The sequence below is a fragment of the Theropithecus gelada genome, chromosome 7a (genome assembly GCF_003255815.1).
Source record: "Theropithecus gelada isolate Dixy chromosome 7a, Tgel_1.0, whole genome shotgun sequence".
NCBI lineage: Eukaryota > Metazoa > Chordata > Mammalia > Primates > Cercopithecidae > Theropithecus > Theropithecus gelada.
The window spans coordinates 37,899,781-37,925,379 of record NC_037674.1 but is presented as its reverse complement, the minus strand read 5'-3'; the positions used below and the strand labels follow the sequence as shown (position 1 = coordinate 37,925,379).

Sequence of the window (25,599 nt, the reverse complement as noted above, 5' to 3'; positions counted from 1 at the left end):
CACTAGTTATTTTATGGATTTGGAAAGCTGTCCAATTCTCATTTATTGTAAACAGAATAGAATGGCCATTTTAGATCTTCACAGTATGGAATTTCGCAGCTAAAAAAGAAACGTGATTGCTTTTAAAGGTTCAAGTTCTACAAAAAATTACTCAATTGCAGATAAATGTATTCTAGCGTCATCGAGTGCATGAAATCCAATCAATTCTTACATAGGAAAGTCTCAAATCTTGAGTTCTCCAGGAGGGCTTAACATGGAAAGAAATTAACTGATGAACATAATTAGCCAAAAAATGTAAGGAAACAGCATATCCTATTATACCATGAATTAGTAAGTTTAATTATGAAAAATAGCCTGGAATTTTTTTTTTTTTTTTTTTTTGGTGACAGAGTCTTGTTCTGTCGCCCAGGCTGGAGAGCAGTGGCGGGATCTTGGCTCACTGCAACCTCTGCCTCCCAGGTTCAAGTGATTCTCCTGCCTCAGCCTCCTGAGTAGCTGGGATTACAGGCGCCTGCCGCTACATCTGGCTAGTTTTGGTATTTTTAGTAGAGATGCGGTTTCACCACGTTAGGCTGGTCTCGAACTCCTGACCTAAGGAGATCCGCCCACCTCGGCCTCCCGAAGTGCTGGGATTACAGGCATGAGCCACCGCATCCGGCCTAGCCTGGAAATTGTTATTGTTGTTCTGAAACATTTACTAAGCACAAACAGCAGAGTGAGGAGCCCAGCCTAGGTCCAGGAATCCTGATTGACAGTGCCAAGGAGGACTCTCAGTCACTCAGGGAGCCTGTAGGTGGGAGAGCAAGTGATGCCTGCAGTCATCAAGAAGCATAATCTAAAGAATCAGCTAATGGAGGGTGGCAGGAAGACAAAAGTGCATAACAGGTTACATTTTTAATGAAGTAAAGGAAGCATAGACCAACTTCTCTTCACTGACATCAGAGCCCTTAAGTGACTAGTACAGAATGACAAAGAGCTGCAAAGATCCTCCTTTGAATTTCACAGATTCAACAATTCTCCCTAAACAGCAGTGGGAACTAAAAATTCCCTGAGAGCCAAAAACAGTAGTTTTCATTGAAAATAGATTTTAAAATATTTTTCTTACAAGCCTTCAGGGAACACAGAGGTAGGTCAGAATATTGCATTTAATCTCAAATTCAGAATATATCACAAGTCATTACATAAAATGCTAAAAAAATCATTTATTATTCCCCCACCCCATCTATCAATCTCTCTTTTCTCACATGCACACACATCCATGCATGCATCTAACTCTTTAAAGCATCATGTTTATTCCTGCAAAGTGTGGCAGTCTCAAATTCTCAATTGCTCATCTCTACAAGATCTCATCCAGAATGTCTTAGCCTTATGAAAGGCTCAAGAACATGACTGATTGGTTACATTGTTCATTCATTAACTTTTATTCAGACTTGGACTGGTCCAGATCACTGAAAGCAATTCTCCTTCCTCTGGTTCATGTCAAAATAAAAGCTCCTGCTGGCATTTACTCATGATTTTATATACTTTCAGACATGTTAGGACTTCAGGTAATCCTCATATTCCTATACATTTAAGACAAATGTTTCTGTTGTTGTTCAATACAGCTTTTTCCCAAAAAGGGAAGAGAATAAATATTCCCGGGTAGAGGAAACCCATGTGAGGCATACCAATTAGGCAGTAAACCAACAGTTGACAGAACAGAAAACAACTAGGTAAGTCTGTCAAATTTCATTTAGGTTTCCCAGAAAATCAGAATGTTAAGACAAATGAAAGCCAGAAATCACTAAGGGAGAGTTCCAAAGGACTGAACCACCATATTCCAATCAACGCAGAGCACACGTAACTTCTCAGGACTCTCAGAAGCAACTAGGATTGTGCAGGCTTCTTGGAATAGGTATTGCCGCTCTTCCCCACATTATTTTGCTGTGCTAAATAATTCAGTCCTTTATTCCCTCTGTCTTCCTCCCACCCTCATCCTCACACATATCCCCATACCCCAAGGAGAAGTAAACAGAAAGCAGTTTTCCATTTCCCACAGATGATGGCTTAAGAATCCACCCGGAACACTCCTTTCAGATCTGAAGTCTTGGGAAAGGCTTCGATCTGATGTGTTTCCTGTCTACTGTGCCCCAGGTCTTTCAGCCAGATCGGACCACTCAGCACCCTCTGTGGGTCCTCAAAGGACAATGTCCACCCCTGGATTCTCAGATGGTCCTCTGGGCAGGCAAGCTCTGCTCCATCCTGAGCGCACCTGATTCCATTGTCATCAGCTTGGAACTCTGGGCTGTGCCCTCGACCTCCACACCCAGCCTGGAGCTTCTCACACCCAAGGTGTGCACTGGTCTCTTTGGAGTCTGGTATTCCACTCGCCTCACCCCTGGCTCTCAGCATCCCCACATCCCAGGCAGATACATATCTGTCAGATCACACCTGGCCAGAGGCTGCCTCACAATGGCTGAAAGGAAGGAGTCTGCACACTTCCATCAGGTTACTTAAAACTGTCCATTGTTGTCTTTACCTTGACCATGGTGTGACTCAAAGCTAAACTGGATGTTCTCATAAATGGGCCATTTTTACTCAAGGTTCCCAACAGAATCCCTTCTGTTTGGCCCTCTGACCTCTCCAGTCTGACCGTGCTAGCGGTCACAGCATTTTCTGGAAACAGGCAATGTATAAGTAAAGTAGCTTTCTTTCCTGCTTCAGAGGAATGATACAGTCTTAGAGACAGAAGGGCCCTCAGCAGTCATGTGCCCCAGTATTTCCCAAACACCAGTTCTCAGACCAATTTTGGTTAGTCTATGGCTGCTAGTCACTGGACTACAGAAAAACAAGGAAGACATAGGAAATAAACAGCACTTTCATAATGCTAAATATGTACAATCTAAGGACAAATTTAGGAATAATCCTATTCTTTTAGTATTATTTTCTCTTCAGCGAAATTATGTTAGTAGATGGTAGTTATTTTGTGAAATAAAACCTTTGATTATTAAAAATTCCACACACAAAATACAAAGAACAGTATGTAAATATATAGTGAACCCTCATTACTTATCCAGCTTTAATCATCAACTTTCTTTATATACAGCCAAAAAAAAATTAGAAATAGGTCCTGAAATCGTTTTTCCTATTCCACAAAATTTGAAAGTATAGACATGACCAGGTTAGGCCAATTTACACCTGAAGAGAAGGACACCAAGATTAACTAACCTGTCCCAAGTTCTGCAGCTGGTCAGGAACAGAACTGATACATCTGGGGTGTGCCACGATACAGCTACTGAGTAAGAGCATCAACTAAGACTGCCAGAAGAACTCTGTGTCTCTGCCCAGGATACTTCATACACACTACTTGGGATCATACAACTCTCCCAGGACAACCAAAGAAGGAAAACAACAATCTACAACCAAAGTTTACTTTATCTCATGCTAGACAATTGTTTCCCAACCATGGAGGGCTCCAGGACTACCAGCCAGTTTCAGTTCAAAGACTACCGGAGATATCAATGACAGACTAGATAAAGAAAATGTGGTACATATACACCATGGAATACGATGCAGCCATAAAAAAGAACAAGATCATATCCTTTGCAGGAACACGGATGGGGCTGGAGGCCATTATTCTCAGCAAACTAATGCAGAAAACCAAATACTGCATATTCTCACTTATAAATGTGAGCTAAATGATGAGCACACACAGAAACAAAGGGGAAGAGAGAAGAACAACACACACTGGGGCCTACTGGGGCGTGGAGGGTGGGAAGAGGGAGAGGATCAGGAAAAATAACTAATGGACACTAGACTTAATAGATGGGTGATGAAATAATCTGTACAACGAACTCCCATGACACAAGTTTACCTACGAAACAAACCTGCATGTGTACCCCGAACTTAAAATAAAAGTTAAAAAAAAAAAAGACAAAAAGACCATTAGAAGTTTCTGCATTAATTCCTTACCCAGCACTTACCCCCTCAAACCACCCTAAGAGAAGATTTATGAAGCAAACCAGGGTGAATGAATGAGAATTCACACTATAAGGTCCAATATGATTTAAAAAAAAAAAAAAAAAACCGCTACTCAGCTCCTCCTCTGGGCCCCTATCATCACCTCACCAAAGTACCAGGAGGAAAAATCAGACAGGAATGGGAATATTAGGACCGGGCACTCGGGCACTCTATACACCTGCCTCGCAGAACCACAGGAAGATCAAATGAGACAGCATAACAGACAGCAGTTTTAACATTTTATAAAACTATACCAATGCAGGGGGTTGGCCAATTGATGAGAATAAAGTATCTTTGCTAAAAGACTTACCTTAAATTCTCAGTTTCTATTAAGAGTGGATTTCCCTGAATATATCCTGAAGCATGTGAGAAGCCTCCTGCAGCACCTAAAATAATAATAAAAATCATCAGAATCAAGTAATGTTTTTGAAAAAGAATCTCAATCTATACATCTGGTCATTCCCCCCACACTAAGCATGAAAGGAAATAACTCAGGAAACAATGAATTTCCGCCACAACACGTGGGATGGGAATTTTCTTTACCCACAGGGAATTCAGGTCCCAAGACACTTATTTTGAAGACCAAAATCATGTTACTGCTGGCAAAGAGACAAAACACATTTTCTTCTTGTGGTAGGAATGCTTTAATGGCTTTGAATTTAAACAAAAACCAAATACAGACACATCCACCTCCCTCAAGGTCGGAAACAAAAATCTCAGGCACTGCACTCTGCTTCTTTTTAAAATTAGTTTACACGAGGCGCTCTTGTCTTCTTTTTTTTCCTGTTTAGTTCCTCTAACACATCTGTGAAGTGGTCCCTTCTTGATTTTGCTGTTCCCATGTGGCTCCTGGTTCTCTAAGGCACTGGGAACTTGCTCTGTGGAAACCCAATTTGAAGCAGAGAAGCACTATAAGCAATTGTAGAAATCAACAAAATGGCCTAGCCACGGTTAACGAACAGGCGCCTGCGTGAGAACATGCACACATATCTACGAAGCAGAATAAACATCCAGATACAGAACGAAGGATTCATATGAAACAGTCCCAAGTACGTGCAATCAAATCTGGGTGTACGGCAGACTAGTTAACAAACGGTGTTGGTTAGCATTTAAGAGAAGAAAACTCTCCATCTCTCTCTCCCTACCTATGGAACAATAAACTCAAAAGGTTCCTTTTTTTATTTGATTTGATTTTTTTTTTTTGAGACGGAGTCTCGCTCTGTCGCCCAGGCTGGAGTGCAGCGGCGCGATCTCTGCTCACTGCAAGCTCCATCGCCTCCCGGGTTCACGCCATTCTCCTGCCTCAGCCTCCCTAGAAGCTGGGACTACAGGTGCCCGCCACCACGCCTGGCTAATTTTTTTGTATTTTCAGTAGAGACGGGGTTTCACTGTGTTCGTCAGGATGGTTTCCATCTCCTGACCTTGTTATCCGCCCGCCTCGGCCTCCCAAAGTGCTGGGACTACAGGCGTGAGCCACCACACCCGGCCTTATTTTATTTTTTGACAAAAGTATCGTTTTTAAAATTTCTGTTCTATTTTTGCCATTCAAAAATTTTAGATTAAAAAAATTGTTACTAGCTACATGTCTCAGTCCTTTATACTTCCATATTGTGGTGTCATTCTTAAAAAGGCCTTTCCTATCTCATATATATATATATTTATATTTATATCATATATATACAAATATATATATATATATTTTTTAAGACAGAGTTTCCCTCTTATTGCCCAGGCTGGAATGCAATTGCACAATCTCAGCTCACTGTAACCTCTGCCTCACAGGTTCAAGCAATTCTCCTGCTTCAGCCTCCTGAGTAGCTAGGGTTACCGGCGTCCATCACCACACCCAGCTAATTCTTGTATTTTTAGTAGAGACGGGGTTTTACTATGTTGGCCAGGCTGGTCTCGAACTCCTGACCTCAGGTGATCCATCCACCTGGTTTTCCCAAAGTGCTGGGATTACACACGTAAGCCACTGCACCCGTATTTCTTTATACTAACAAAAACAGACTAAGATAGTCTTAAAAATAAACAAGAAAATTAATACTCCCTTCAAAATGGATAAAGAAAATTAAATTTTTCATAAGAGTCTTAAAAAATATAACAGCAAGAAACATACGAAAATATAACAACTATACTAACAATAAAAATATGTAATTTTAGGCCAGACGCAGTGGCTCACGCCTGTAATCCCAGCACTTTTGGGAGGCCAAGGCTGGCAGATCATGAGGTCAGGATATCGAGACCAGCTAACACACTGAAACCCCATCTCTACTAAAAATACAAAAAATTAGCCGGGCGTGGTGGCGGGCGCCTGTAGTCCCAGCTACTTGGGAGGCTGAGGCAGGAGAATAGCATGAACCCAGGAGGTGGAACTTGCAGTAAACTGAGATCGCGCCACTGCACTCCAGCCTGGGTGGCAGAGCGAGACTCCGTCTCAAAAAAAAAAAAAAAGAAAAAGAAATGTAAGAAAATGGAGACCTTATTTGTACCTATCAGACTGGTAAAGATGACAAAGACCAACAACAAATAGCCAATGATATGGGCAGTTTCATGAAGGGAATATAAATTGGAAACGTCATTCTGTAGCCACCTGGGAGATTATGTCAGCGTATAAGTTGGTATGCCCTTTGATCCAGCAATCGTACTTCTAAGAATTCACTCAAGGTAGATAATTAGGGAAGCAGAGAGATAGATACACATGGCCTTATTTGTAATTATGAAGGAAGGAGGATAAATGCCCCTAAAGGCCCACAGATATGAGGCATGTTGAGTGAGCCACATAGACATTGAAAACAATTTTGGAGGTCTATATTTATTGATATGAAAAGATATCCATTATATACTTGAGTGAATAAAATAGGTAAATGACCACATGCAGTATGATTCATTTGAGTGTGTGTATTCTTGGATGTCCAGAGAGATGTCTAGAAGGATGTTTATCAAAATAGTTATGATTCTGGTTATCAAAATGTTAGATGATTTTTACTTCTTATGCTGTTTGAATTTCATAAAATGAACAATCATTATTTTTCTAAATACAATGGAGCTACTTAACTTTTAAAATCTCACGTTGAAGTTAAGGAATATACGACATCAATGTCCACTCTCCTTCTCCATCAATTTTTCCTCCCTGACTTTACTGACATTCGTGCACACATGTGCTCTCAGTGAACACTGGGTAGAGAGTTAACCTTCCTTGAATCAGCTCCCATTCATTCCCGAGGGCCATGTCACCCCTGCCTTTGGGTCCCTAAGATACTCTATAGCCCTGTTATAAATCTCCCTTTCACTTATGCTAGATAGAGTGAGTGTGTTACTGTAACCAACAGAATCCCATCTAATACAGTGCTTCTTTTTCCTTTCCATTTCATCTTCTCAATCATTGCACACCATCTGAAAACAGAATAATCCTGTAGTCATATGAGTGAAGATTTACCACACAATTTCAACTAATGTTTATGTACCACAGCTAAAGTAACTGAAGAAGCTCAAAGCTGCTATGAAAACAGGCAAAAAACTATTTCAAGAGGCAGGTAGATTCATTCCTGACTAACAAGGGAATTGATGAAGAGATTTTCTGAAGAAGAATAAAAACAAAGGAGACTGATTGTACAGATGGGCCGTTCCTTGTGGTTAAAATACTTTCCATTATGTGTAACCACTTCACAGATTTATTTTTATTGGGTTATATTTATATATGAAATAATTTTTTCTATGGAGATTATAAAATACAGAAATGTATCCCCATAATGGGCCCATAATGTTTACTTTATCTCCAGCAAACAAATTTATCCTTCTCATTTTCCTTTATTTGTAAAAGTTCAGGAGTCCCATGTAAAACATGTATCTTCATAATGGCATAACTATAAACTTGGCTAAAAAGTCATAACTCCTTGTAGATGCACAAATCTTTTTATAGGTATGTTGGATATAAAGTACAAATCTAATTAACCCCCTTCATCTGCTGGCAGCTTCTTCTTCCCCATACAATTTTCCTAGAAGTTAGACAAAGGACAAGAACCACTCTCCAATTTCAGAGATGAGCAGTCATGAGACTTAACATAGATTAAGTATCTGTGACTCCAAAGCGCAACACCCCCCCCCACCCCACCCCCAACACACGGGCCACCCAATGTGAACTGCTGGCCTCTCTGTTCTGACTCCCTTTAGCGTTAAACAAGTCCACATTTGCGACGGAGATGCATTAGGATTTATGAGACAAACCGTTGCATTTAGGGAAAGCAACAGCACAGCAGTTAAGAGGAAGATGTCCGATCCTGGTTGGATCATTTACTAGTCATCCAGCTGGGTGTGCCTTAACCTCTCTGTACCTCAGTTTCCTCTTCTGTAATAATGCCAAGGGCAGCCGTGAGGATTAAAGGAGATAATATATCTGATGCAATCAGCAATGCTCAATAGTCACTGAGCTCCCTTGAGCTCCAGCTCAGGGGGTGCGATGGAAACAGCTCATGCTAGAAACTCGTTCATTGCCTTATCATAACAAGGTCCCTAGAGAACGCTGAGACAGAACATGTCTCCATGGAAGCACACCTACCTGTTTAAAACGCTTATTATCAACATGCATAAGATACATCCAAGTAAATAGGAGCTTATTTCAAAGGACCAGGAGCTTGCTATTTAAAGGAAACTTGCTTTAAAGTAGCCTTCTCCAGAGTAACATACGATAAATCATTTAGCAGCTCCCATCATGTGCCTTTTCTGGATTATTCTGAGAAGCACAGAAAGATGTGAACAAAAGTCTACTACCTAAAATGCCGGTCACCAACAGCAGGACATTAAGGCAGGCCTTAACTCTGCTCCTGCACCCCAGAAGCTTAAATACACCTCTCAGAGTCCACGGTTGCTCATCCTAAGAGCAGAAATGATCATACTCATACTTAGCTATTTTGACTGCTGTGAGGATGAAATGAGAGATTAGCATGGTATCTGGAATCCAATAAGTGTTTGGTAAATGATACACCTAATATTATCATCTCAACAGCATTCAAGAAAAAAGACACATATTAAGTAATCTGATGGAGACCACATTTGGCAGTTTTTCACCATGAGAGTTTTATAGACTGGTTTTCCTCATTTTACCTGGCTTAATCCCCACAGGAATATGGGTGTAAGTTGAAGGGGATGTGGAGTGTGCAGGATGTATGCAGCTGAACCCTCACTATGCGCTTTAGACCCATGCGGCCAAGAACCCATTTCTCATCAAATTCCATTAAAAGGCAGGGAACAGGGCAACACCACACTCAGGCTATGCCCTGACATCAACTGCATGTGCGAAAAAATCAGAATATGGGCTCATATGGGCCCCAGCCCAAGTGTTTTTGCTCTCCAAAGTTTTTAAAAAAAGTGTTTTTACAACATAAGACCAGGTAAAGCAGAGAAAATCCAATAGGTTTAGCTGAGGATGAACAAGCATTACTCTTGGCTTGAAGCGATCACTAATTTTTGATATATTTTATTACTAATGAGTCAAAATCATAAAATCCAAGAAGCAAACAAATAAACCAAAAGTTCTTTGGCAGCCGTACACAGACATGGGAAGAGCTGAGGAAAAATTTTGAAAACAAAATTTCCCAACTTCCACCACTTGCCAAGGACTTCCTTGTTTTTGCTGAAGTCTTGAGAATGCTATAATTCGAAGTGTAGCCCAGTGATTAGAGTCCAGCTCTGCTGGGTCAGAAGATATCTGAGACTCCAAGGGGAGATGCCCAATGCTCTGCTCATGGCTTCCCTGCACTGACTTTCCAGCTTGAGGCTGGGGGTTGGGCCAGGGTCAAAGGAAACTCAGTGAAGAGCAAGTAGACAGCGTCAACACCCAAGGACCTCAGAGATGACAATATGCTACCTTGCCCTTTTGCAGGACAAAGAGAAGAGAGTAAGCCCTAGCAGAAAAGCCCCAGAAATCCTTTTGTATTGCTCTAAAAACAGCATTCCAGCAAACTAGGAGGTAAAAAGTGTCACATGCAAAAAAGATTCTCAGTATAAAGGGGGGAAATGCTGGTTTAAACAAAATTAAGGAGTTTCTCCAATGCAGAATATTCTAGATGTTTTTACATGCTCATGTTGATTTTGAGTAAGGAGCTCTAACCTTACGTGTGCACAGATTTCCTTTATTTTTGTGGTCTACATCTTGGGACAAGTGTCCCACGCAATACTTTGGAAAATAATGTTATAATTAGTTCTTTTATGTAAATAATTGCTGAAAGTTCATTTTGTACCACTACATTCACAATTAAATGATTAAGCACAATTCACATAAGTAATCAGGTAATGGTGCCAACAATATCAACTCAAAGTAGCGTAAAATATATGCTTACTAGGAGGGCAAGAGAAAAGGTCTCCTTGTACTGCTGTAATTCACACTGTCTTTATGAGCTTTTCACAACAAAAAAAACCAGAGATGTCATGAATTCTTTATGGTTCTCTAATTCACTGACCCCCCACTTAAAATTTTAAAAAGTTATAATAAAAATAAATTAGTAATAGGTGTAACTAGAATGGAAACTCCATGAGAACAAGAATTGTCCTTGGTACAGAGCCATATCCCCAGCCCTTGAACAGTGCTGGGTACCAGGATACCCCATAAATATCTGACTACATGAGTCTAAGAATGATTAAATAAGCTGTTCCTAAACATGCTATTATTACCGCATTTTATGAACTTGCCAAAATATACACTATGCACTTTTATATTTTAAATTGATTTTGAAATGCTCACTATAAAATCATTTTTTATTTCTCTTTTCTGAAAGAAGTTTATTCCCCCATTTTTTTCCCAGCATAGTCTCCCATCATTTGTAATCCCACCCTCCCCCCAAAAAAAGGAGACAGGAGAAAAGAGTATTCTTCTTTATAACTTCTGGGTTAGAAGAAACTTTCTGTCTCTAGACCAACTACGATATTCAGTATATTATTATAGCCAATTGTTTTCAATAGAAGTCTAATTAACTAACATTCAAATGCCCAGGAATTTCAATTAGCCAGAGCCACACAGAGGGTCTCCTTTGGGGGAAGGAAAAAGAAACGCATTCACTTTTCAGAAAAAGGCAACTCTACAAAAATAAGCTTTTAACACTGAATTCCTGAAAAAGCAACTGGTCATGGAATATAGGTATCAAGAAATATCCTATATTATTAAATTACACTTAATATTCTGAATATAATGTTTAAAATAACCCTGAGATGTTATAACACCTTCAAATGGACAACTACAAACTTAACTGTTTTTGCTAAACTCCATTATAACAAAGTCTGGCAATGCGTTTTAGAAAAATTTGAAACAATTTTTTTTTTTTTTTTAAGGAGGCAGGGGAGGAAAGAGTAGGGATAAAGTGTCTAACTCTTCTTTGGTCATTCAGCAAATTAAATTAATTAAACCCTTCCCCACCCTCAATTCCTTAACAAAGCAGTTAATGGCCAGGGTTTTCCTACTGGCCATCCTCAACTTCTGGTTGGACTCTACTCTGATCTACTGTAGCAGCCTTCCCAGGCCCACCTGCTTGCCAGCTTCCTTCCAACAGGTTAAACCAGGTTAACACAGTCACTGGGGTTGGGTCCCCAGTCCCTACAAACTCAAGGCCAAGTTCCCAGGCTGCAGATACCCACTTCCTCACCTCCTGCCTGGCCTGCCTTGGGAGTCTGCTCCACCACCACTGAGCCAGTGCGCCTCACATCCCCTGCCCTCTGAGCCGTTTTCCCCTAAGAGGGCTTTGATGCCCACTCTTACATGTCTACAATGGCCTCCCCACACCCCCATTCAATCTAGCTGTCCATCAAGTTCCACCTGCTCCAAGGAGACTTCATTGACCACATCTCAATTTCTGTACTTCCAAAAGTTTGTTGAAATAATCTATTTACATGTCTGTATTTCTCCATAGACTATGAGCTCTTACAGGGGAAGAACTATGACTTCTCCTATATTTTTATCCTCAGCTCAGAGCACAGTTTCTTATACACATTAAGTGCTCAATGAATGACTGAAAAATAGTGACTCCAGAAACTGGGACAGGCACAGGGGACCTCAAGAAGCTGAGGTACAGCAGCAGGGTCAGGAATGGGTCAGGCGTGTGTGTGTGTGTGTGTGTGTGTGTGTGTGCGCGTGCACACACATCCACTGAAGTTATGGCTGGCTGATTCTATGATCACCCTCCCTGGGACTTCAAGGTTCCAGTTTAAGCCCTCCTTTTCCTCTCTCAGTCCCAGTGATTAGCCCACCATTCACACTTTTTTCTTTTTTCTTTCTTTTTTTTTTTTTTTTTATTAGACGGAGTTTCACTCTTGTTGCCTGTAGCTGAGACTACAGGCGCATACCACCACGCCCGGCTAATTTTTGCATTTTTAGTAGAGATGGGGTTTTGCCATGTTGACCAAGCTGGTCTCGAACTCCTAATCTCAGGTGATCCACCTGCTGGCCTCCCAAACTGCTGGGATTACAGGAGAATCGTTTGAACCTGGGAGGTAGAGGTTGCAGAGAACCAAGATCGTGCCACTGCACTCCAGCCTAGGCAACAAGACCGAAACTCTGTCTCAAAAAATCAATCAATCAATCAATCAATGATTGCCAGGGGTCAGGGGGTGGGCAGAAGGGAGGAAAGAATAGGCAGCACTAAGGATTTTTTGGGCAGTGAAACTACTCTGCATGATACTACAAAGTATCATTCTACATTTTTCTAAACCAAAAGAATGTGCAACACCAAGAATAAACCCTGGCCAGGCGCAGTGGTGCATGCCTATAATCCCAACACTTTGGGAGGCGAAGATAGGCGGATCATTTGAACTCAAGGAGTTAGAGACCAGACTGGGCAACATGGCAAAACCCCATCTCTACCAAAAATACAAAAATTAGCCAGGTGTGGAGGTATGTGCCTGTGGTACCAGCTACTCACAAGGCTGAGGTAGGAGGATCATCTGAGCCTCAGAGGTTAAGGCTGCAGTGTGCCTAATCTCACCCTGTACTCTAGCCTGAGCAAGAGTAAGACCCTGGGAAGGAAGGGAGGGGAGGGGAGGGGAACCCTAAGGTAAACTATGGTCTTTAGGTGACAATGATGTATCAATATAGGTTCATCAATTATAACAAATGCACTACCCTGGCGTGGGATGTTGGTAATGGGGAAACTAGGGGTGCCGTAGATATAAAGGAGCTCTCTGTACTTCCCACTTAATTTTGTTGTAAACCCAAAACTCCTCTGAAAAAATAAAGTCTGTTAAAAAATAAACAAAATATGTTTTAAAATACAGAGAGAAAGAGGTGTGGTGCTACAGATGCCACCAAGACACTGAAGCCAAGGAACTCCCTATGGGGACTCTCACCACTGCAGGCCAGGGCCTGGGAGAGGTGTAGAGTACACACGTTGGCTTGGCCTGGGGAAACAAGACATGGAGGGTCTGGGATCCTCCTGGCCAGGTAGAGATCCTTTGACTGTATCAGAGCACTCCGGTTGAACAGGGGCTGCACACACAAGACTCCACGCTGCTAGAACTGACCCTGGGAAGGTGCATCCTCCTCCATTTTTATTTTCACTGCCACCCTGACCATTAGCTGGAGGGCTATTCCTCCATGCTCATAACCTCAGGAACTGCTTCCACAGTGACACGATCCAGCTGAAGGACATGCAGAGGGAGAACGTGACTTCCTCAAGTGGTGAATCTCACCTGATTTTCCTTACCAGTGGAAACTCTGCCATCTGTAATGAAGTATCTCAGGTCTGTAGCTAGGAGAAGGAGGGGCATCCTCTTCAGGGGACACGTTTCTATGAATACTCACACTGGCTCCATCCTCCAGCCCACAAAGCCTGGCTGCCTGATGCCATGAGCCAACACACCACAACGTAAATGCAACAGGAAGAAACAATCAAAGTGTACTGTGAGTCTTCTCAGCCCCCAGCAACCTAAGATAAGTATCACAAACAAGAACACGAGGTCATTTGAGAGGATTCAGCTAATCAAGACTGAATTAGATACTCAGGTATACATAATGTGCAAATCAGGAATACTCACTTTCCATAAAGAAAACCTGTCACCACTTGGCCCTGATTAGCAGCTATTGTAACCCTCAAAATTCATCTTTCCAAAGTGATCTTTCTGCGCTGCTCTCTCTCACCATGTGAAGGCTCGTTTTCATAAAACTGCCACCTGATGTATTTCTCCAAAAGCTAAATTCCTCTTCTCTTCCCTCACATGGCCAGCGATTTTTTGCATATTCGCTATGGCACCTCTCATTCAAAACCCAAACCCCTCCTAACAAACTGTACTTCTTCTTCTCAGTATGTTGTAAAACTTAATTCTCCTCAGCCTTGTTTCCCTCCTCCTGGCCCTGAGCTGTCAAACCAAGGCCCCCATTTTCTAAGACGCTCTTTCCCCTGTGGTTCCTCCTACTCTTGCATTTCTCTAAATGTTCATGGGTTTTGTAGGTTTCTCTGCATAAAATGGCAACTCATTCTATCATGTTGTATTCTTTCTAACAACCAATCCACAACATAGGCTGCTAAGACTACACAGAGAAGGAATATTCAAGTGCCCAGCACCGAGCCTGGCACCAGGTCACCCAGGGCCGGGGCATCCTTGCTCCCTGACGCAGTAAGCCCTCCATGCCTCACTCCACTCCTCTGTAAAAGGCCGATGCCAGGGCCTCTCTCACCAGCTGATGCAAGGGACACACGAGCACAGCACACCTGCAATAAATGCTGACCTTCTCTCCCTCCCGACACGCGGCCTCTCAGCTCGCTACCTGGAATCAAATCTCTGTGAGCAGGATGGGGATTCACACCTTTCCTGTATTTCTTTAAAGCATTTTCATGAAGTGGAATATGCAGGAGATGGGGGTTTTTTTGTTTGTTTGTTTTGAGACGGAGTCTTGCTCTGTCACCCAGGCTGGAGTGCAGTGGCACAATCTCGCTCACTGCAACCTCCACCTCCCGGGTTCAAGTGATTCTCCTGCCTCAGCCTCCCGAGAAGCAGGGATTACAGTCATGCAGGGATTACAGTCATGCGCCACAACACCTGGTTAATTTTTGTATTTTTAGTAGAGACAGGGTTTCACCACGGTGGCCAGGCTGGTCTCGAACTCCTGACCTCAGGTGATATGTCCGCCTCAGCCTTCTAAAGTGTTGAGATTACAGGTGTAAGACACCATGCTCAATGGTATTAAATAATGTTTTCCAGTTCCTGGTGGTTCTGGTTCTCTTTGGGTGATGAGATTTTATAACTTATTTACCACGTCATGTACTATATACGTGTTTAAAATTTTCTTTTAAAAAAGTTAAATACGGCCGGGCGCGGTGGCTCAAGCCTGTAATCCCAGCACTTTGGGAGGCTGAGACGGGCAGATCACGAGGTCAGGAGATCGAGACCATCCTGGCTGACACGGTGAAACCCCGTCTCTACTAAAAAATACAAAAAAGTAGCCGGGCGAGGTGGCGGGCGCCTGTAGTCCCAGCTACTCGGGAGGCTGAGGCAGGAGAATGGAGTGAACCCAGGAGGTGGAGCTTGCAGTGAGCTGAGATCCGGCCACTGCACTCCCGCCTGGGCAGCAGAGCGAGACTCCATCTCAAAAAAAAAAAAAAAAGTTAAATACATACAATGTTGATTGCGGCACTATTCACAATAGCAAAGACTTGGAACCAACCCAAATGTCCATCAATGATAGACTGGATTAAGAAAATGTGGTACATATATACCAGGGAATACTATGTAGCCATAAAAAAGGATGAGTTCATGTCCTTTGCAGGGACATGGATGAAGCTGGAAACCATCATTCCCAGCAAACTATCACAAAGACAGAAAACCAAACACTACATGTTCTCACTCATAGGTGGGAGTTGAACAATGAGAACACATGGACACAGGCCTGGGAACATCACACACTGGGGCCTGTCATGGGGAGGGGGAGCATTAGGAGAAATACCTAATATAAAAGACGAGTTGATTGGTGCAGCAAACCAACATGGCATATGTATACCTATGTAACAAACATGCACGTTGTACACAAGTATCCCAGAACTTAAAGTATAATAAAACCAAATTTTAAAAGTTAAAAATGTACAAAACAAAGAAAATATCATCATGAACCCCTATGTACTCATCACTCAGCCTCAACAATTACCAACTCATGGCCAAAATTATTTCATCCTAGACCCCCATTTAATTCCTTCCCAGCACTCACTGGAGATTATTTTGAAGCAAGTATCACATATCAGATTTAAATATAAGTATTTTAAGAAGTAGTTTTTTGTTTGTGTTTTTTTTGGGTTTTGTTTTTTTTTTTTTTAGACAGAGTTTCGCTCTTGTTGCCCAGGCTGGAGTGCAATGGCACTATCTCGGCTCACCGCAACCTCCGCCTCCCAGGTTCAAGTGATTCACCTGCCTCAGCCTCCCGAGTAGCTGGGATTACAGGTGTGCACCACCACACCTGGCTAATTTTGTATTATTAGTAAAGACGGGGTTTTTCCATGTTGGTGAGGCTGGTCTCCAATGCCCAACCTCAGGTGATCCGCCCACCTCAGCCTCCCAAAGGGCTGGGATTACAAGCATGAGCCACCATGCCCAGCAAAGTAGTATTTTCAATAATAAGAAGCATAACAAAGCTGCTTTCACTTAGAAAACAAATTCTCTACTCATTAAAGTTACAGCCATATTACTCTATCTGATCCCTATGGCACACAGTAAGGCGAAGGTGACCCAGGAAAGACACAGCAGGCCTTAGTTGATTCCTGGTGGCACACAGCTGGCCAGGTGACCATAGGCAGGACACGCCTGCCCTCCCAAACCTCACTCCCTGGGGCAGAAACCAGGACATGAGGACTTAGGACTCCTATTCCACCCGCCTGCATGAGCCCCTGCTCTTCATGGGACAGCAAGGACTTTCTACTCCATTTATGTTCTCAGTGTTTCCCTCGGATTTCCAGAATCAGCTCCTCTACGGAGAGTAACTTAACTCGTACTTGCTCTTTGTCAAAAATAGAATGAATAAATATATATATTCAAATAGCAAAGTCTTCTCCAGGAACAAATTTCCTCCATATTACCCTTTTATGTGGGGGGGAATCATTCCATTATCCTTTTCTCCCTTCCAGTGTCTTAAAATGCAAAAAAAAAATACAGAGCAATGTCTTACTCATGTCTCTGTGGGTCTCTGTCCTTATGGGGCAAGTACCAGCAATTCTCATGCTCCCTCCCTGCCCCTTGGATGAGATTGCCAGTCTACCCCACACAACTCACCTGCTAAAAAACAACCGATGCATCTGGCAGGGGCCTTTGGGGAGGGTGCAATTCCCGAGGGTCCACTGCTATCCCCTCATAGTAGACAGTGTTCCTCTAGATTCTAATTCCTTTTCACAAATGCATAAACATGTTACATATCATCTCACCATAAATAGTATTATTTGAACACAGCTTTATTTTTATTTTTTATTTTTTTGAGACGGAGTCTCACTCTATCACCCAGGCTAGAGTGCAATGGCGTGATCTTGAACATAACTTTAAAACAAAACAATTAACTCAGGCTTCATTTTTGAATTGTTTTGTATACTTCCTTGAATATTCCCTGCCAATTCTCACTAAGATTTAAATATTTACATGTTCTAGTAAGACAATCACCACTACCTTAGAGCATAAAATATCACATAATCACCCCACAGACCCCTGCAGACCAAGAGTCAAAACACTCTATTGCTATTTTAAAAGGCAGTTCCCAATTCCTACTTTCAACCTTACAAATAAACAGAATAAGACAAAATTACATCTGACTGTTATGAATTGGGATACTGAAATTTCACACTAAGTAGTTGGGAAAATATTCAAATCTATGATTCTACCACAAGGCAGGGAGGGTTGGGCACGTTCCATACACCTGGAGAACAGCCACTCACTTGCTTTCCACTGGTTTTCAGTGGATGAAGTAATGAACATGGAATTAAACTATAGCTTGAACATTGATGAAGCTAAGTCACACAAACCTTCATGCCTGACCTCTGCAGGGCAGTGGACATTAGTGTGCTTCCAAGAAGTGTTTTCTGAATGGTCATCAGCGAACAGAAGAAGTTGGACTATTTTTTTTTTTTAAGTGATTCCATGGAAATTGATGAATTAAGTAAAACCTCCATTATTTAGTTCACACTACCAAGAGGTGGTCTGCCTTCACCAGTTTGTGACTAGTCCACAGTAAATACAGAAATTGAGAGTAAACACTTAGAAAATTCTATATAGCAATTGGACAAAGTGATTTACACTGATTCTGATTTTTTTAAATGTGCTTGTATTTTTTTTCAAATATTTCATTTTTATTGAATTTTGCAAAAGTTTATCAGCCTGAAAATATTTTTGTTTGTTTGTTTGTTTTTGGAGATAGGGTCTTGCTCTGCCACTCATGCTGGAGTGCTGTGGCACAATCTTGGCTCACTACAGGCTCAACCTCCGAGGCTCAAGCAACCCTCCCACCTCTCACCTCAGCCTCCCAAGTAGCTGGGACCACTGGCACATGCCACCATTCTGGACCAATTTTTAAATTTTTGGTGGAGATGAGGTTTCATCATGTTGCGCAGGCTGGTCTGGAACTCCTGGGCTCAAGCGATCTGCCCACCTCAGCCTTCCAAAGTGTTAGAATTACAGGCATGAGCCACTGCGCCCAGCCCTGAAACAGATATTAATCTTTCAGATGATTTCAGAAGCACTCATCTAAGTCAACCCACCAGAATCTCCATTTTTTTGGCAATCTCCCTCTACATTTGTAGGAGGTAGGGAGTGGCAAGATAAACAGCGAAAGTGAGCTGAGACTCTATATTTTTAGACAGAAAAAAGCTAGGATTAGGATCTGTAACACTTATATTTTTATATCTGCAACTAAAATGCCAAATTTCTTCAATTATAAAATGCCATGAATTATAAACCACACTGTGACATATAATACACTGTTGATGGGTCCTGATTTCAGAAATAGAAAAATTTATACAAACGAAAGTTCAAGTCTGGAATGATCATACCTCAATAAGCAAAAACATCAAGTATTCATTATACTCATTACACACACGCAAGGAAAGAGTCTTTTTTTTTTTTTTTTTTTTTTTTTTTTTTTTTGAGACAGGGTCTCGCCCTGTTGCCCAGGCTTCAGTGGTGCGACACAGCTCACTGTAACCTCAAACACCTGGGCTCAAGCAATCCTCCCACCTTAGTCTCCTGAGTACCTGGAGCTATAAAAGCATGTACCACCATGCCTGGCTAATTTTTTCATCCTTATTTTTGAAGAGGTGGGGTCTAGTTATGTTGCTTGGGCTGGTCTTAAACTGCTGGCCACATGTGATCCTCTCACCTCAGCCTCCCAAAGCACTGGAATTACAGGCTAAGCCACTGCACCTGGCTAATCATGTTTTTTAAAAGCCTTCCAGGTTGAAGTTAAAGGCAAAAAATTTCTAGATGAATAAAAGCCCATTACTAAGCATCAACTATGCACAAAACATCCCAAGAGACAAGAAAAATGAAGTGACAGTCCCTGGAGAATTCATAATTGAGATGGGAAGACAGATGGTAACTAAAATACCAAGGAGTTGAGAGTTAAGCAGCTTAAAGCCTCAAATGACTTGCACTGGCAGTCACTTCATTTGGTCCCAAGGCTCCTTCCTCAACCCCGCACCAAAGACGGGACACCCAGGAAGGGCTGCATTTTTTCCCCGCCTTTGACCCAAAGTTGAAGGCACGTGCAGGGCGTCAGGTGGCTGAGCTCCCAACCTGCCTCCAACTTTAATCAGATAGTTGTGAGCTTGGGCAGCTATTTCCCCACTAAGCCACTGTGTCCCCATCCACAGAAAAGAATAATAAAGCATCCCTCTCAGGGTTCTGGGGAGGGCTCCTTCTGTTGGAAAGAAAGCAAGAAAGCAAGCAAGAAAGCAAGAAATTCAGGGATTTGGGCAACTTGTAGACTGAAGGGAAAGAGCAAAAGGGAAGGCAGAAACCATGGACTAGGGAGGGAAGGGGATTGCTGGGGAAAGGAGACCCTGGAAGAAATGGGAAATGGGTAGGTTATTCCACCCCCAGGCTGGAACATGGCCAGGGAGAGAGAAGGGAAGCTGGGTGCATGGCCCCATGGGACCCCTGTCATCCGTGCAAGATAGGAGGAGGGTTCTCTATGAAAAGCAGGTGCTGAAGAGGAGGGGTAAAGAGCTGCATTTTTCCTGAAGAAGCTGTGTGCTCACTGGGGCCCCTAGAAGGATGAATGTGGGAAGAGGGCTGAGCCAAGGTAGAGGGTCCTCAAATGAGCTGGCACCCATCTCTAATGATGCATTCAAGGGCTGGGCCAGTGGGAGGGGGGAGGAGGCCACAACACCTGCATTCTCCAGGGCTCAGATCTCTCAGTGGAGCCAGGTAAAGAAGGAAGTGAAGACAGGGGTGGCTGCCAGAGTGAGAAGACAAGGAGGAGTTTCTTCAGGGAGGTTCTGAGGAGGTCAAAGAGCTGGTGAGGGGTGTGATCAAGGTGGAGCATGTCAAGGGGGCAGCATTTCTGGGGAAACCACACTTGGCTCAGGATGCAGTTATAAACACTAGTTGCTGATTGGAAGGGAAGGCTTTTACAGACAGGTAAGGGTCAGCTTGGGGGCTCAGTTGTTAGGGGTTGGCCTGCAGGGGCACTGGAGCCACTACCTATGAGAAGAGAGGCATGGGAACCGGGAAGGCCCATGAACAGGGCACCAGCTCCATGGTGACAGCCAGGCCTTGGCCAGGGGAGGACAGCACAAGGCTGGGAGGAGCCATGGGGGCGAGACAGGAAGAGCGCAGCAGGAGGGGGTGGCGAACAACCACAGAGCGCGGGATTCCAAAATGCAACAGGGGGTCAGGTGCTCACAGATCCCGCCTCCAGACCCAGGGTCAGTGGGGGTATGGGAGGGGGCACAGCCTCCCCAGAGAGGCCTGCAGGGGCAACAGCAAGGAAAGGCAGGGGCCACAAAGGTGGCTTGCAAAGAAAGCGTCAGGAAGCATCGATCCAGACTCAGTTTACTCTCTAATGCTTCGCGCATTAGTACATTTTTACGTACATCCAGAACTCAGGCTGGTGCCAGATATTGGCACAGAAAAGTCTGACAGAGAGTAGATCTAAAAGGCTCCATCTAAGGGGGCAAAAAGGCTGGCCTATAATCCCAGCACTTTGGGAGGCCAAGGTGGGAGGATAGCTTGGGCCCTGGAGTTCGAGACCAACCTGGGCAACAGAATGAGAACCTGTCTTTACAAAAAATAAAAACAAAAAATTAGCTGGGTGTGGTGGCACACACCTGTAGTCCCAGCTACTCAGGAGGTTGAGGTGAAAGGATCACTTGAGCCCAGGAGGTCGAGGTTACAGTGAGTCATGATTGTGCCACTGTACTCCAGCCTGAGCAATAGAGCAAGACCCTGACTTACAAAAAAAAAAAAGGAGGTGAAAATGACAGCAGCCCACCCAAGGGCAGGCATGGGGGGAGGAACTGTCAAGCAATTCAGGACACCCACCAGCTGAGCACTACCCTTAAGAAAGTGCTATGCCCAGTGTCAAGCCAGAGAACCTGGAAAGAAGAGCATAACAGGGAATTAGAGGAAAAGCAGGTTATCTACGATGTTCCCACCAGGTGCCCGGCACAAGGCTCTGCACCCTCGCCTATCAGACGCAAAGACACAAAAGATGACTTCCAGGTCTGTCCTGCCCTTGAAGATTTTGATTACATGAAAAGGTTTTACAGGGTAGACCACAAGATATGTAAGAGATCTATCAACCAAATGCAACAAATGTTTCATATTGAGGAATGTTTAGGTGTAATGGTGGTTGCTTTCTTTGGGGGGATTATAATCGTGTTTAAGAAAAGAGCCCTTCAGAGGTGTATACTCAAATATGTACAGATGAAATGATGTGTTGTTGAGGATTTATGTCAAAATAATCAAGTGAATGGAGAAAGGGAACTCTAGTTAAAACAAGATGGCTCATGTATTGAAAACTGGAGACAAGCTGGTGCGTGGGAGCCTACCGTTCCTTCTATTCCTGCAGATGTTTACAATTCCCAATAACTAGCTAAAAACAGGAGGCAACACATGAAGATAAAAGCACCTTGTTTTTAACTTAATTGTGTCAGTATGACATTACTACAACAAGCTCAAAACTCTGAAAGTGTGTTTTTAAAAAATGATAAAAATATATAAGGTTTTAAGGGTAGATGGACAGTGTCCGTAGGGATAGAGTCTATTAAGTTTTCTAAAGAAGCAAGACTGCTGGCTGTAAAAAGTGCAGTCATGCTTGAGAAAGTCCAGGAACTACATTTACCCAAAGAGCACGTCACCTTGACATTCCAGTTTGGCACCTTCTCCCCAGATGACATGAAATAAGTTTGACTGACTCGCAGGAGTGATGGGCAATAGACTCCTGTCATGCTTTGCTGCCTGGCTGAGGAATAACGCAACCAAAAGGTGCCAAGTGTCAGGCTCATCTCCCGAGCGCCCTCAGTGCAACTGGCATCTGCATTTTAAAACCACTGGAGGAAGAGCAATAAGCCTGAAAAGGAAGATAGCTAAGACCTGCTCTAAAAGTGAACGGCCTATCATGTTGATTGATCATCACCAGCTGCCTTCACTGCTGTGAGACCCACATTATGACCAGCTGACTACAGCTGGGTTGAAAAGTGATCCTTACAAAGGTTAAGGAACCCAACTGCCACTCCTGCCTACACACACACACACACACACACACACACACACACACACACCCCCGTACGTGGAAGCTTCTTCTACTACGCCACCAGTAGTACGCTTACCACCTTGGAGAAGATTGGCTTAGCCAGTGGTTCTCAACCAAGGGCAATTTTCCCACACAGGAGACATTCAGCATTGTCTGGGGAAATTTTTGGTATCCACCATTGGGGCCTAGTGCTGCTGGCATAGTTTGTAGAGGCTGACGCAGCTGCTAAACATCCTCTGATGGTAAGAACAGCACCGTACGACAAAAAATGATCTGGCCCAAAATGTCAACAGGCTAAACTTGAGAAACACTAGCTTAAGCAACCAAAATTAGGGAAAAGAGAATATTCAGACTTGTTCAGAGAGGTGAGGGAGACAGGGAGAGTGGGACAAAGAAAGAGAAAGACAAAGAAGAAAGGAGAAAGAGCACTGCCTTCCAAACATCCTTTATTTATCTATTCCTACCAGTATTTCTTAACCAGATGTGGGATTTTATGCCATACATTCTGGCATAGCTCCCTCAGGAACACAAGAGGGGCTAGATACTTGAATGACTGCAACTGCCAAGACAAATATTTGCTTTTTTTCCAACGGCCATATTTACCCAAGATTATTCCCTGTTGTTGAACTAGAAAGCAACAGGCTGTTGACACACTTGGAACCAAGCCAGGGATCCGCCTGGCACCCTCCCCGTGGGTGGGGAGGGGAGAATGTGGTCCAGGAAGGCCCATCCCTAAAAACCTCCTAAGCTTTTGGATCGAGCCACTTTGAAATCACTGTGGAAACACATTCACATCAACAGGACAATCCTGTTGGTATGTTCGATAGCCCTGAAGAGTCTTGAGAAGAGGAAAGAGGAGGAGCGTGGCATAAGGAAAAGCAAAGGGAGAGGAGAGATAGAGAAAGAAGAGAGAGGTCAGTTGTCACCAAAGAACTGAACAGAGCTTTGACCGGAGCAAGGCAGAAAGGGAAAACTCACACAAAATTACTTCTTCATCAACTGTAGCTTTTAAGCCAGGAATTAACTTTAGCTTGATTATTAACCCTGAAACATAACCCATACCTGACCTCCACAACGACAAATCCTCGCTTCTCATTTGAATTATACTGTTGGCATTCACGTATGTGGAGTGTTTATAAAACTATTCCGGTAACTGAAATTCAGCCTTGCCTATCCTACACGATCACAAAATTTCTCTCAAGTGCTACCCAGCTTCTGTTTTCCACAGCCATTCCCCTTTACCACAAAAATCCAACCACAGCTATAATTACTGCCACTGAGTTCACCTGCTTACACAAGAAGCCAAGAGAGATATCTGACTCCAGGCTGCACCAACCTCATGCGTGAGCTAGAAGTGCCATCCTTCCAGAAAATCTGGGTAGCAGAGTGTGCCTGAGAAGACCACCCTAGCACCCAGGCAATCCTGGGCACCAAATGCCAGGCTAACCCTACCTCCCGCTGGGAACTTTCTGAATCTCCCAGTTTCTCCTAAGAAGGAAGAGAGGCTCTAGAGCCAGGTCAGGCCAAATATCTGTGACTTGGGTGCCCAGAGGGGACCCTTTGGTCTTCCCATGAGAGCACACCTCCACCTCTGGCCTGTAGGAGTTGAATGGTGGCCCCCCTAAAGATACACCTACATCTTAATTCCTGGAACCTGTGAATGTGACCTTATTTGAGAAAATAATATTTGCAGACGTAATTAGGGATATCGAGAGGAGAGCATCCTGGATTACACAGGGGGCTCCCAAATCCAATGAGAAGTGACCTTAGAAGAGACAGAGAAAAAACACAAAGAACAGGCAGACTGTAGGAAGGCAGAGGCAGAGTGTGGCGTGACACAGACACAAGACGAGGAAGGCATGGAGCCACCAGCAGCTTAAAGAGGCACGGAAGAATTCTCCCCAGAGCCTTTGAAGGGAGCATGGCCCGACAGACACCCTGATTTGGGACTTCTGGCTTCCAGAACTGGGAGAGAATAGATTCCTGTTGTTACAAGCCACCAGTTGTGGTCACGTGTCACAGCAGCCCTCAGAAGCTCATACATGCTCTAACACTGGGGTTATCTAGCCTCGAGATTCCGGAAGGACCTGAGTGGGGTGCAGCTGGGCATCCTCCAGGTGCTTCTTCCAGCAGCTGCAGGAGAGCTCAGGAGGGCAGGGCTGGGGAATGTGTTCCCAGCCCCAAAAGCCCAGGCCAAGGATGTTTTCCAAAGGACAAGCGCAGGGGCAGGGTCAATAGAGAAGGTGTTTCCATCTGTCGAGAGGCAGAGACTACCCAAAGAAACACACTATTCCCAGCTGGTCAGTGAGAAAGGTACCCTCCGATGAGTGGCTGTTATCACCCATCTCCATTGCTAACACAGACTGAGCACTCCCCGTGGGCCACGGACCGTGCTTCCAAATTCCAAAGAGAGCTACTTGTGAGTCCTCTGAGTTTGATTTTATCACCCTGCCTTTTCTTTAAATTGCACCTCTTACCTATAGACCTAAAAACAATCGTTCAATGTTCCATTTAAAGAGATTGCCGCTGCTGGCACCCTTCTGAGGAAAATGAAGCATGGAGAGAGTGCGATGGTTTGCTCCAGGTCACTCAGTGGTGAAACCAGAGCCATGATGGAGGCCCAAATCTTCCACCACTGCCTGCCCGGGCTCCACTCTACCTCACCCAGGGCAGGGAGGTTTGTCCCCTCCCCTCCTGCCGCTCCCTCCTGCTGCCCAGCCCTGCCAGCCCCAGCCACACTGGGACAAGGATCATGTTCCTTGCGCAAGCCACACTCGATGCCCAGTCCCCTTTCCCTTCACCACCCGCACCCCCCCCCCTTTTATAGACCTTAAACAATAACTAGGGACATAAAAATGCTAATATCTGCCATTGTGGGCTCAGAGAACTCAATTCAGTAG

The 25,599-nt window shown here is 43.7% G+C and overlaps 1 protein-coding gene across 1 annotated transcript in view; it reads right to left on the bottom strand.

Moving 5' to 3' along the window:
* The window catches only part of TLN2 (talin 2), a 454,454-nt gene that overhangs the window by 247,904 nt on the left and 180,951 nt on the right, over nt 1–25,599 (bottom strand). The window contains exon 2 of the mRNA XM_025390086.1: nt 4,310–4,385. The gene's annotated coding sequence lies outside the window, so the exon portion shown is untranslated. The remainder of the gene's footprint in view (nt 1–4,309; nt 4,386–25,599) is intronic.